The sequence below is a fragment of the Somniosus microcephalus genome, chromosome 10 (genome assembly GCF_052327205.1).
Source record: "Somniosus microcephalus isolate GS21.2 chromosome 10, FLI_Smic_1.0, whole genome shotgun sequence".
Lineage (NCBI taxonomy): Eukaryota > Metazoa > Chordata > Chondrichthyes > Squaliformes > Somniosidae > Somniosus > Somniosus microcephalus.
Genome location: NC_140996.1, coordinates 180,775,569 through 180,789,447, shown reverse-complemented (window position 1 = coordinate 180,789,447; position 13,879 = coordinate 180,775,569).

The window sequence follows — 13,879 nt, the reverse complement described above, 5'->3', positions numbered from 1 at the left end:
GATACAGTGGTTAAGTTTAAGCAATTATAAGTTCAGTCTTTGAGGAGGCTTCCTGATTCTGTCTGGATAACGCCTCTTTGGGGTATCAGGTTCTTCTGGCAATGTTGAGTTGGAATCAATGTCATTGTTCGGTTCATCTGCTTCCAATATTACCGGTTCTGCGGTAGCTGCAATTGGAACGTCGATTTCATTACCAGGTGTATCAGATCGTGGTGTGGAGTTGACGTTTTCCAGTGACTCTAGAATCTGGTCAGCATGGCGTCTTACAATGCTCTCCCCAACGTCCACGGTATACATGAGAGGTCCTTGTCGTGTACAAATCGTTCCTGGCTGCCATTTCTCAGTTCGGTAGTCCCGGGCCAAAACTGGTTGACCTATCTTAAAACTCCTGGTCAGCCTTTCATTCATATTCTGAAACTGCCTGTTCTCCACATCTCTTTGGACGTTTGGCTTAACCAAATCCAAGCGGCATCGTAGTCTTCGGTTGAAGAACATCATGGCTGGAGTTTGGTTGGTAACTGCATGTGTCGCATTCCGGTAGGCAAACAAGAAGTTATCCACCTTGTGTTGTAGGGGTATATCTTCATTACACATTGCCTTGATAGCCTTCTTGAATGTTTGGACAAACCTCTCGGCCAATCCATTAGTGGCTGGATGATATGGGGCAGATGTGTAATGCTTAACACCATTGTTCTTTAAGAACCTCCGGAACTCTTCAGACACAAACTCTGGTCCATTGTCAGAGCAAATCTGTTCAGGCAGCCCATTCCTGGCGAATATGGTTCGTAAGACAGTGATAGTTTTTTCCGTGGTGGTTGAGGACATTTTTATTACCTCTGGCCACTTTGAATGTGCATCCACCGCAATTAAAAACATTGAGTCCATGAAGGGACCAGCAAAATCAATGTGCACCCTTTGCCATGGAGATGAGGGCCACTCCCATGGATGCAGAGGAGCTTGTGGTGGGGCGTTTTGGACCTTCTGGCATCCTGCACAGCTCTTGGTCATCTCTTCGATTTCTCTATCGATTCCCGGCCACCACACAAACGCTCTGGCTAAGCTCTTCATTTTTACCCCACCCAGATGACCCTCATGAAGCTCATTGAGCACTCTATCCATCAACTTAGGTGGAATTACTACTCTGGATCCACACATCAAGGTTCCTCTGCACACTGACAGCTGTTCTCTTCTTGGCGAGAATGCTGGCAGCAGTGTTTCGCCATGTGCTGGCCATCCCTTCACCGTTAAATCATAGACCCGTGATAGTGTCGGGTCATTCCGTGTTTCCTTTTCTATGTTTGCATTCGTCACAGGGAGACATTCGACTATGGTCGAGTGGAATAACTCCATTGGATCCACTGCAAGGTCTTCTTCTTCCACCGTCGGCAACGGTAGACGTGACAATCCATCAGCATTTCCATGCTGTTTAGTTCCTTTGTACTCGATGTCATATTGGTGTGACCCTAGGAAAAGGGACCATCTCTGCAGCTGTTGTGCTGTCATTATCGGTACGCCCTTCTGTGGGTTGAAAATGGAGACAAGAGGTTGATGATCGGTTAGTAGAGTAAATTTTTGACTGTGCAGATAGTGATTGAACTTCTTCACCCCCCACACTAGGCTGAGGGCCTCTCTGTCAATCTGGGCGTAGTTACGCTCGGCAGAAGTTAACGAGCGTGACGCAAAAGCTATCGGCCTCTCCAATCCATCAAGGAATTTATGTGACAGTACCGCCCCAATGCTGTAGGGAGACGCATCACACGCCAGCCTGATTGGCAGTGCTGGGTTGTAGTGAGCCAATACTTCCTTCGAAGTGATTAAGTCCTTACTCTTCTGAAAAGCACGTTTACAATCATCGCTCCATTTCCATGCTACCCCCGTTCGTAGCAGGGCGTTCAGTGGGTGCAGAATTGTCGACAAATTCGGCAAAAACTTATGATAGTAATTCACCAACCCGAGGAATGACCTCAATTGCGACACATTTTCAGGCGCTGGGGCCTTAATAACCGCTTCAATTTTGTCAGGGGACTTATATAACCCCTCTTCGTCAATCACGTGGCCACAATACGATATCTGTTTCTTAAAAAATTCGCACTTGGGGCAGTTGGCTCGCAGCCCATGTTCCCGTAGTCTAGTGAGCACCTGTTCTAGGTTGTTAAGGTGTTCACTGTCATGTTCACCTGTTACAAGGATGTCGTCCAAGTAACACTGAGTCCCCGGAATCCCTTGCAGGACTTGTTCCATCGCTCTTTGCCATATCGCCGGAGCCGATGCTACTCCGAATACCAATCGATGATACTGGTAAAGACCTTTGTGAGTGTGTATCGTGAGATACTTCCTAGAGGACTCTTCAACCTCCATCTGCAAATATGCTTGTGCTAGGTCAATTTTTGTAAAACGCTTCCCTCCAGACAGTGAGGCGAAGATGTCTTCTATCCTTGGAAGAGGATATTGTACTGTGTGAAGGACAGGGTTCACCGTCACGTTGAAATCCCCACAGATGCGAATCTTCCTTGGCTCTCCGGACTTATTGCTTAACGTTTTCTTCATGACAGGAACGATGGGTGTCGCCCACTCGCTCCAGTCGACCTTAGACAACACGCCCGCCTTCTCCAGATTCTCCAGCTCTGCCTCGATGGCTGGGCGAATTGCATATGGTACCGGTCTCGCTTTGAAAAACTTGGGAACTGCATTCTCTTCTATTTTTAACGAGGCGGTTACGCCTTTAAGCGTGCCCAGTTCTTGTTGAAATACCTCTTTGGCGTTAGCTAAGATTGTTGACAATCGTCCAGGAGTGACGTCGTCATCTTTTTTACCGTCCACCGTCATTGCATGAATGGAATGCCAATCTAAGTTTATCTTCCTGATCCATTCCCGTCCCAATAACGGTGGTCCACCATTTGGCAGTATGTAGAGATACAATTTCCGTATTTTCTTGCCATTGTATTCGACAGGCACCCTTATTTTTCCCCTGGGGTATACTTTTTGCCCCGTATACGTCGTCAAGACGATGGATGTCTCTCTCAAGGGTATGTGTGAAAATAGCCGCTCTAGTCTCGTCGATTCATGATGGTTAGCGCTGATCCTGTATCCAATTCCATTTTAACTTGGGACCCTGCTATCGTGAGAGTGACCCAAATGGTTCAGTGATCCTCTTTTGCGATTACATTGTGAAGTTTGAGACAGCTTAGTCTCCTGTTTCCGGATTCACTATCGCTCATCTGGTCTTCGGAACTACTGTCCGTCATCTTTTGTACTTTCTTGTATGGTTCCTTAGTAGCCTTTTTGTTGTCGCTGGTCTTCTTCCCAGACCTACAAACTCGTGCAATGTGTCCAATCTTCCCGCATTGTCTGCATATTTTGTCTTTGGACCAGCAGTCCTTCTGGTCATGGTTAGTTCTGCCGCAGCGATAACATTTTGCAAATCCCCGTGTCATTTCGTGGGTGCCGTATTCCTGTGGTTTTTGTTGAATTTCTGCAGCTCCCCTGGCTGCTGCTTCATACGATACTGCCACGCTGAAAGCCTTATCTAGCGTCAGCTCTTTTTCTGAGAGTAACTTCTTCTGTGTTCCTTCACTCAGGAGTCCACAGACAAATTTGTCCCGTAGGGTATCTGCATGTCCTGCTCCGAACTGGCAGTGCTTTGATAGCTTGCGTAGTTCCGTAAGATACTCAGCATTGCTCTCATCTTTGTGCTGAGTTCTCCTGTGGAATTTAAATCTTTCTGCTATCAACAGCGGTGCAGGGTTTAAGTGTTCCTGGAGGACAGCAACAATTTCGTTAAAACTCTTCGCCTTCGGTTTGGCTGGAGTAATCAGGTCCCGCAATAGGCCGTACGTTCTAGCGCCCATTAAGTTTAGCAATATCGATGCCTGTTTCCCCTCCGCTATATCGTTTGCCTCGAAATATACCTCGACTCTTTCCACATACGTGGTCCAGTCCTCTAATGTATTATCAAAAGCAGTGATACAGCCAGTCTTCGGCATCTTGCAAATCTAATATAGCACCTCCCGCGCTTTGCCTTCTTCCCTGATTTAACAAAATGGCGCCTCCCGCGCTTTGCCTTCTTCCCCGCTGTTGTTAGCGCTGCTTTCCACGGTTTCTTGCGCGTATTCTTTTTCTTTTATTATATTTCCGTCGTGGAGCGGACCCTCTGGGACACTTCCCTCCCGCTTCTTAGGTCCGAACGCTGCCCGGCTTCGAAACACCGGCCGCGCCCTGTATGCTCCACCCTCTCTCTCTCTCTTTGCTTCCCGACTCGCTGCCCGGCCCCGTTGAAAAGCCACCTGATCGAGCTTCAGCCCGCCGCAGCCCAGGAAGGATCAGAGCACTACCTGCCACCAGCCCGATTAGCTGGGAAACCACGGACCGAGGAACCCAGCCTGGCTCTGGAAAGTTGCTCCTGCAAGTTTTTAAATCGATGATTGACGGTCGACGCCCGTTTCTCGAGTTTCAATGGCCTCTATTTTTTTTTTCTTCTGGCTCCGACCTTCAACAACGTCGTCGGAGCTGCTGCTGAGTTGCAGGTAAGTTCGTTTCTTACTCGTCGCCAGTGTTAAGTCCGTGAATGATTGAGACACGGACTAGCAGGAGAGAAAACAAACAGATCTTTACTGGTGGAAGTCCATAACGAAGCTAAACAACAGAGGCTCTCTAGCGCCTTTTATACAGGGGTGGTCACTGCCGGTACTGCAGTCTGAGACCAGTTATTCTCTTAAAGGTACATACACAACAGAGGGGATTGAAGGGGGGAGAGGAGAGGGGATCGAATGGGGGAGGAGAGGGGATCGAAGGAGGAGAGGAGAGAGGACCGAAGGGGGGAGAGGAGGGGATCGATGTGGGGGAGGGAATCGAAGGGGGAGAGAAGAGGGGGTCGAAGGGGGAGAGGGGATTGAACAGAGGAGGGGATTGAAGGGGGAGAGGAGATGGGATCGAAGGGCAGAGGGGAAGTAACGTAATACCGATATTTAAGAAGGGATAGAACATGTCCACAGCTTAACATCAGTGGTAGGAAAAATAATGGAATCACTACCAAAGGAGAAAATAGAAGAACATACAGAAACCAAAAATATAATAAGGAATAGCATGGATTTCAAAAGGGAAAGTGTTGCTTAACCAACCTTATTGAATTTTTTGAATGGGTAACAGAGAGAGTAGACAATGGTAACGCAGCAGATGTAATTTATCTGGATTTTCAAAAGGCCTTCGATAAGGGCTCTATATCATTGCAGTAAGACATCTTTACTCTTGTACTCAAATCCTCTTGTAATAAAGGCCAACATACCATTAACTTTCATAAATGCTTGCTGTACCTGCATGTTAACTTTCAGTGATTTGTGTACAAGGACACCCAGGTCCTTCTGAACACCAACATTTCCCAATCTCTCACCATTTAAAAAATACTCTGCTTTTCTATTTTTCCTGCCGAAGTGGATAACTTCACATTTCTCCACATTATATTCCATTTGCCATCTTCTTGCCCACTCACTTAACCTGTCTATATCCCCTTGAAGTCTCCTTGCATCCTCCTCACAACTTACATTTCCACCCAGCTTTGTATCATCAGCAAACTTGGATATATTACATTTGGTCCCCTCATCCAAATCATTGATGTTGATTGTGAATAACTGAGGCCCAAGCACGGATCCTTGCGGTACCCCACAAGTTACAGCCTGCCAACCCAAAAATGACCCGTTTATACCTACTCTTTGTTTTCTGTCCGTTAACCAATCCTCATTCCATGTTAGTATATTACCCCCAATCCCATGAGCCCTAATATGCGTGGCACCTTATCAAATGCCTTCTGAAAAATCCAAATACACCACATCCACTGGTTCCCCCTTATCTATTCTGCTAGTTACAACCTCAAAAAACTCTAACAGATTTGTCAAACACGATTTCCCTTTCATAAATCCGTCTTGACTCTGCCCAATCCTATTATTATTTTCTAAGTGCGCTGTTACCACGTCCTTAATGCGATTCTAGCATTTTCCCTACTACTGATGTCAGGCTAACTGGTCTGTAGTTCCCCATTTTCTCTCTCCCTCCTTTCTTAAATAGTGGGGTTACATTTGCTGCCTTCTAATCTGCAGGAACCATTCTAGAATCTATGGAATTTTGGAAAATGACAACCAATGCATCCACTATCTCTATAGCCAACTCTTTCAAAACCCTAGGCTGTAGGCCGTCAGGTCCAGGGGATTTATTGGCTTTCAGTTCCATTAATTTCTCTGGCACTACTTTTTTACTAATACTAATTTCTTACAGCTCCTCATTCACACTAGACCCTTGGTACTCCATTATTTCCGGGTCATTTTTTTGCGTCTTCTTCCGTGAAGACACACAAAGTATTTGTTTAATTTCTCAGCCATTTCCTTATTCCCCATTATAATTTCTCCCATCTGAGCCTGTAAGGGACCCACATTTACTTTCGCTAATCTTTTTCTTTTTACATACCTATGGAAGCTTTTGTAGTCTGTTTTTATGTCTCTCGCTAGTTTACTCTCATTCTATTTTCCCTTTCTTTATCAATTTCTTGGTCCTCCTTTGCTGAATTCTAAAATCCTCCCAATTACTTTGAAGTAATACTATCCTTGACTTCTCTTGTTAGCCACGGTTGGACCACATTTCCTGTGGGGTTTTTGTGCCTTATAGGAATGTATACTTGTTGTAAATTATGTATTAATTCTTTAAATGCTGGCCATTGCTCATCCACTGTCATACCTTTTAATGCAGTTTCCCAATCTACCATAGCCAACTCGCCCTTCATACCTACGTAGTTTACTTTGTTTAGATTTAAGACCCTAGTTTCGGATTTAACTAAGTCACTTTCAAACGCAATAAAAAATGTCTTCATATTATGGTCACTCTTCCCTAAAGGCCCCTTTACTACAAGGTTATTAATTAACCCTTTCTCGTTGCACAATACTAGATCTAAAATAGCCTGTTCCCTAGTTGGTTCCTCAACATACTGATCTAGAAAACAATCTTGCATACATTCCATGAATTCGTCTTCCACACTATTACTGCAAATTTGGTTTATATGTAGATTAAAGTCTATACTTATACATACAGTATATGTAATGCTGAGGAGGACTGCAACAAGTTACAGGAGGACATTAATAAACTTGCAGAATGGGCATATAATTGGCAAATGAAGTTCAACACAGGTAAATGTGAGGTATTACATTTTGGTTGGAAGGATAGGGAGGTCACTTCTCACTTGGTGGGTGCGAGTCTAGATGGGGTAGAGGAACAAAGGGATCTAGGAGTACAAATACACAAATCATTAAAAGTTATGACACAGGTTAGCAAGGCCATAAAAAAAGCAAACCAAGCACTTGGGTTTATTTCTAGAGGTATAGAATTGAAAAGCAGGGAAGTTATGCTAAAACTGTGTTGATCCTTGGTTAGACAATAGTTAAGAGTACTGCGTACAGTTCTAGCCACCATATTATAAAAAGAATATAGAGGTACTGGAGAGGGTGCAGAGAAGATTTACAAGGATGATACCAGAAATGCGAGGGTATACATGTCAGGAAAGAATGAACACGCTGGGTCTCTTTTCTCTTGAAAAAAGAAGGCTGAGGGGTGACCTAATAGAGGTCTTTAAATTATGAAAAATGTTGATAGCGTGGATATAGAGAGATTGTTTCCACTTGTGGGGAAGAGCAAAACTAGAGACCATCAATATAAGATAATCACCAAGACCTTGCTCTTTGAAAGAGCCGACACAGACTCGATAGGCTGAATGGCCTCCTTCTGTGTTGTACTGTACTATTCTATGAAATCCAATAGGGAACTCAGAAGAAACCTCTTTACCCAAAAAATGGTGAGAATGTGGAACTCGCTACCACTATGCAGTCCTGACGAAGGGTTTCGACCTGAAATGTTGACTCTATTTCTCTCTCCATGGATGTTGCCTGGCCTGCTGAGTTTTTCCAGCATTTTCTGTTGTTATTGTGCAACCACAAGGAGTGGTTGAAGCGAATAGTATAGATGCATTTAAGGGGAGGCTAGACAAGCATATGAGGGAAAAGGGAATAGAGGGTTATGCTGATAGATTTAGATGGGGAAAGACAGAAGGAGGCTCGTGCGAAGCTTAAATGCCGGCATGGACTGGTTGGGCCGAATGGCCTGTTTCTCTGCCCTATATCCTATAATCCTTTGTAACAATGTTCCTGCTAAGCTGTGTGGAAATGAGGCCGTGCAGCTGCCTGGAGGTCCCACACAAGCCACTTATTGGCTTTTGAATGGGAGATTGTGCACATGCATGAAATTTTGAATGGGCTGCACAGCCAAAAAAGAAAATTAGGGGAGCATTTTTCACCAACAGGTTTATTTTAAAATTCTCATCCTCATGTTAAAATCCCTCCATGGTCTCATCCCTTGGCAGCGTGGGTGCTCCTAAACCGGGAGGGTGAGCCCTGTCTGTTCTTTGAAACCAGTAGTGTTAGCACTGTGAACTCAGTTGCCTGCCTGACAATGACTGGATCAAATTACACATTACAGAGATCTTGATTACTTTCCAGCAGGCAGGATCAAATGACACAATACAAACTGTTGGGTGGATCTTGTCCTCCAAGGGGACCAAGCAGAAATCTAATGTTACAAATAGACATGACCATAAGTATCAGCTGTGGCTCAGTGGGAAGTGCTCTCACTTCTGAGTTAGAAGGTTGTGGGTTAAATTCTCACTCCAGGGAATTGAGCATATAAATCTAGGCTGACATTCCAGTGCAGTGCTGAGGGAGTGCTGCACTGTCAGAGGGGCCATCTTTCGGATGAGATGTTAAACCGAGGCCCAGTCTACTCTCTCAGGTGGACGTAAAAGATCCCATGGCACTATTTCGAACAAGTGCAGGGGAATTATCCCTGGCGTTTTGGCCAATATTTATCCCTCAATCAACATAACAAAAACAGATTATCTGGTCATTATCACATTGCTGTTTGCGGGACCTTGCTGCGTGTAAATTGTCTGCCGCGTTTCCCACATTACAACAGTGGCTACACTTCAAAATTGCTTTGAAATATCCGGTGGTTGTGAAAGGCGCTATTATCGTAATCTGGGATGTAATGCTTAAATTATCCACCAGATGGAGACAAATATTAAGGGATCATATTTACCAGTATTAAGGTAATGTCCTGGCACACCACTTATCAAGGTAGTGGCATTGCATTCTGGGTATGACTCAGAGGTTGATCCTCCATCTTGGTGATCGCACAGTAAGAATTGGAAGTGCTTTGCCTGCAGCTGTAAGAGATGTTTCTCTGCTACATATGTATAATTAAACAGTTGAGTTTTGGTTCCTGAAGTCTGGCTTATCTCAGTTTCTGACCTTACCACTCGGATATCACATTTGGCAACGAGGCTAAACTGATCTCAACTTGAAGACGGAAAAATAAAAGAACACTGGATCTGAATCATGGCTACTCTGGTAGGAGAGATCTCTGCTTTTGATGTTCAGACACAGACCTGGAATGAATACTGTGAGTTGCTGGAGCATTTCTTTGTAGCAAATGATATAGTTGATGTTGGAAAAAGGAGAGCTATTTTGCTCACTTCCGTGGGAAGTCAGACGTATAGTTTAATGAGAAACTTATGCAGTCCTGAAAAGCCTGGAGACGTAACATTTGCTAACTTAGTGGCCTTGCTGAAGGATCATTTTCAATCCCAGACCGAGTGAGATTGTACAGCGTTTCAAATTTAATTCACGGAACAGGAAACCGGGAGAGACTGTATTGGATTATGTAATGGCGTTGAGAAAACTGGCACATGATTGCAATTACGGGAACAGCTTGAAAGACATGCTGAGAGATAGGCTTGTTTGCGGGATAATGGATGCTCGAATGCGGAGGAGATTATTGTCCGAGACTGGGCTTACATATGAAAAAGCGTTGGAACTTGCTCAAGCCATAGAGACAGCTAACCGAGATGTAAAAGAAATCCAAGGTTCAGACTGGGCTACTACGAGACAAGTTGCAGGTCCGCTGGTGCACAAGTTAAATATGAGTCAGAAACCACAACGTGAGCATGTAAAGGCATGTTATAGATGCAATGGAGATCACCCGGCGAGGGAATGCAGGTTTCTGGAGGAAAAGTGCCACAAGTGTGGAAAAAAAGGACACATAAAACGTGCATGCAGAGCAAAAGGCCCCGGGGAGGGTTACAAACCTAAAGGGGGAGGAAAGCAAAACCTAGTAAGAGAAGTGAAAAGACAGGGAGCACATCACATCAGTGGAGAAGCTGAGAAAGAAGACAACATGTTCATATTGCATAGTATGGTAGAGGACATTCCAAAAGTGGATCCTATCACTTTGCAACTGATAGTAAATGACTCTAAGGTCAACTTTGAGGTGGATACCGGATGTGGTGTTACCATAATGAACAGGGAAGAGTACTCAAAATTGTGGAACCGTGCAAAAGTTCCAGAGTTAAAGTCTTGCTCTATGCAGCTTAAAACATATACTGGTGAACAAGTGGCGACATTGGGTACAGCTACTGTAACTGTGAAACACAGGGACACCATGGAACAGCTACCTGTAGTTGTAGTATCGGGTTCTGGACCAAACTTGTTAGGTCGGGGCTGGATACGAGAACTTAAATTAGATTGGGGAGCAATAAATCAGCTAGAGGGAGGCAAACAATTGTCTTTGCAAGACGTGTTGATTGAACGAGAACGTGTTCAAGGAAGAACTTGGCACATTTAATGGGCCCCCAGCTAAGATTTATGTCGACAAGGAGGCACTGCCAAGGTTTTTTAAACAACGACCTGTGCCGTATGCCATGAAACTAAAGGTAGAGGCTGAGCTTGACCGTCTTTTGAGAGAGAACATTCTGGAACCCGTAAAATGTTCAGAATGGGCAGCTCCCATTGTACCTGTTTTAAAACCAGACAATTCGGTAAGAATCTGTGGAGATTATAAATTGACAGTAAATAGGGTGTCTAAACTTGAACAGTATCCTATTCCTAAAACTGAGGATCTTTTTGCAAACCTGGTTGGAGGGAAGAAATTCACGAAGCTGGATATGAGTCATGCATACTTGCAGATTACATTAGATGAGGAATCCAAGAAGTATGTCACCATAAATACACACAAGGGTTTGTTTACCTATAATCGCTTACCATTCGGTGTCTCATCTAGTCCAGCTATCTTCCAGAGGACTATCGAGGGTGTACTGCAAGGGATTCCACATGTTTCAATCTATCTGGATGATATTCTGGTGACGGGAAGAACCAACCAGGAGCACCTGAGCACTCTGAGAGAGGTACTACAAAGATTGGATAAGGCTGGGTTATGGCTCAAGAGGAGTAAGTGCACTTTCCTGGGGAATGAGGCCGTGTTCCTGGGACACAGAGTGGATGTCACCGGGCTCCATCCAATCAAGGAGAAGGTACAAGCACTGCAGGAGGCCCCAGCTCCTACAAATGTGACTGAGTTAAAAGCTTACCTGGGACTACTAAACTATTATAACAGGTTTTTACCAAACTTGGCAACAGTGTTAGCACCTCTTCACAAACTTCTGCGCAAGGAGACACAGTGGCAGTGGGAAGAGGAACAGACGGTTCCATTTGAACAGTCCAAGAAGCATGCTGTCCTCGGATGTGCTGGTTCACTACAATGCAGAGAAAGACATCATTCTCTCTTGTAATGCTTCACCTTACGGGGTGGGGGCAGTTCTTTCACACAGCTTGGAAGATGGAACAGGGTTTATGTCTCGAACTCTGACCCCAGCAGAAAAAAAACTATTCCCAGTTAGATAAAGAGGGATTAGCAGTAATGTTTGGGTTACAGAGGTTTCACAAGTACATATATGGCAGGAAATTCACCATATGCACCGATCATAAACCTCTTCTGTCTCTTTTTAATGAAATGAAGGCAGTACCACAGATGGTGTCACCCCGGATCCAGAGGTGGGCAGTGACGTTAAGGGCGTATGAGTATGTCATCGTTTACAAGGGGGCAAGTACCATGGGAACGCAGATGCCTTGAGCCGTCTTCCACTACCAGGTACACCTATCCGTGCAGCTCCAGAGGACAGAGTTTTGATGTTGGAGGACACAGATACGGCAATTGTGACCGCAGAACAAGTAAGGACATGGACAGGTAAAGATCCAGTACTGTCTAGAGTCCGAGAATATGTGATGAGGGGTTGGCCACAGCATCCGGAAGGGACTGATTTCATACCTTACAGTGTCAGGAAGACAGAGCTGAGTATGCAGGATGGTTGCGTGTTGTGGGGAGCTCGAGTGATTATTCCACAGCCAGCACGACAGTCTATCCTAGGGCAACTACATCAGTGTCATCCTGGAGTTTCGCGTATGAAAGCCTTGGCAAGGAGTTACTTGTGGTGGCCAAAGCTAGATGAGGAGATAGAAAATCTTGTCAAGACATGCAGCACTTGTCAAGTACACAGGAAGGCACCAGCAGTGGCTCCACCCCACCCCTGGGAGTGGCCGGATAAACCATGGAGAAGATTACATGTAGATTATGCGGGTCCATTTATGGGAAAGATGTTCCTCATAATCATTGATGCACATTCCAAATGGATGGATGTGTATCCTGTAAATTCTGCTTCATCTACTGTTACTATAGACTGCCTGCATAGGAGTTTTAGTAATCAAGGGATACCGGAGATCGTAGTAAGTGACAATTGCCATGTGTTTTGTGAGTACAGAAACAAAGGAGTTCATGAGAAACAATGGCATAGTGCACGTGACTTCAGCTCCATATCATCCGTCTTCAAATGGACTTGCGGAGAGAGCCATACAAACATTTAAGGAGATGATGAAAAAAAGTGCGGAAGGGAGTTTGGCAGCAAAAGTGTCACAAGTTCTGTTCAGCTACAGAATAACACCTCAATCTACCACAGGACTCTCTCCTGCTGAGTTGTTGTTAGGACGTCGACTACGCTCCAATCTTGACCTGGTTCACCCAGATCTAAAAAGGAAGGTGGAAAACCGACAAATCAAACAAAAGGAGAACCATGACAGAAGGACAAAGGGCCGCAGTTTTGGAGAAGGAGATGCGGTCCTTACCAGGAATTTCAGGTCCAAAATGGATTCCTGGCATCATAGACTCAATAACCGGTCCAGTATCATATACGGTCATGGTGGGAACTGGTCAGGTAGTACGCAGACATGTGGATCAGATACTGACCAGACAAAGGGAAATCGAACTGGAGGTTCCAGAGGAAATGTTGGAGGACAAGTTGGCCCCCAGTTATCCAAATGCATTGGTGGTACCAACACCACGAACAGAGCCAGCTATACCTGGACTCCTTCGTCAAGAGGAAACCATCGTAGCAGAGTCAGATACTCTGAGTACTGCTCAGGAGCAGCAGGTGGCTCTACCACAATCAAGCAGGGACTTGACTGTAAGACGTTCACCAAGGCCTCACAAGCCGCCAGAGAGATTGATCACGACCTGCTAGATTCTTTCAGTATGGACTATCGTTAAAGGAGTTTCCTTATGGACGTTTTAAGAATGTTGTTAAGAAATTATTGTAAACATAAGAGGGGGGGGATATAGTAATCTGGGATGTAATGCTTAAGTTATCCACCACCAGATGGAGACAAATATTAAGGGATCAAATTTACCAGTATTAAGGTAATGTCCTGGCACACCACTTATCAAGGTAGTGGCATTGCATTCTGGGTATGACTCAGAGGTTGATCCTCCATCTTGGTAATCGCACAGTAAGAATTGGAAGTGCTTTGCCTGCAGCTGTATAATTAAACAGTTGTATAATTATAGTTGCTACATATGTATAATTAAACAGTTGAGTTTTGGTTCCTGAAGTCCGGCTTATCTCAGTTTCTGACCTTACCACTCGGATATCACAGCTATATAAATGTAAGTCTTTTTCTTTCTTTTATAA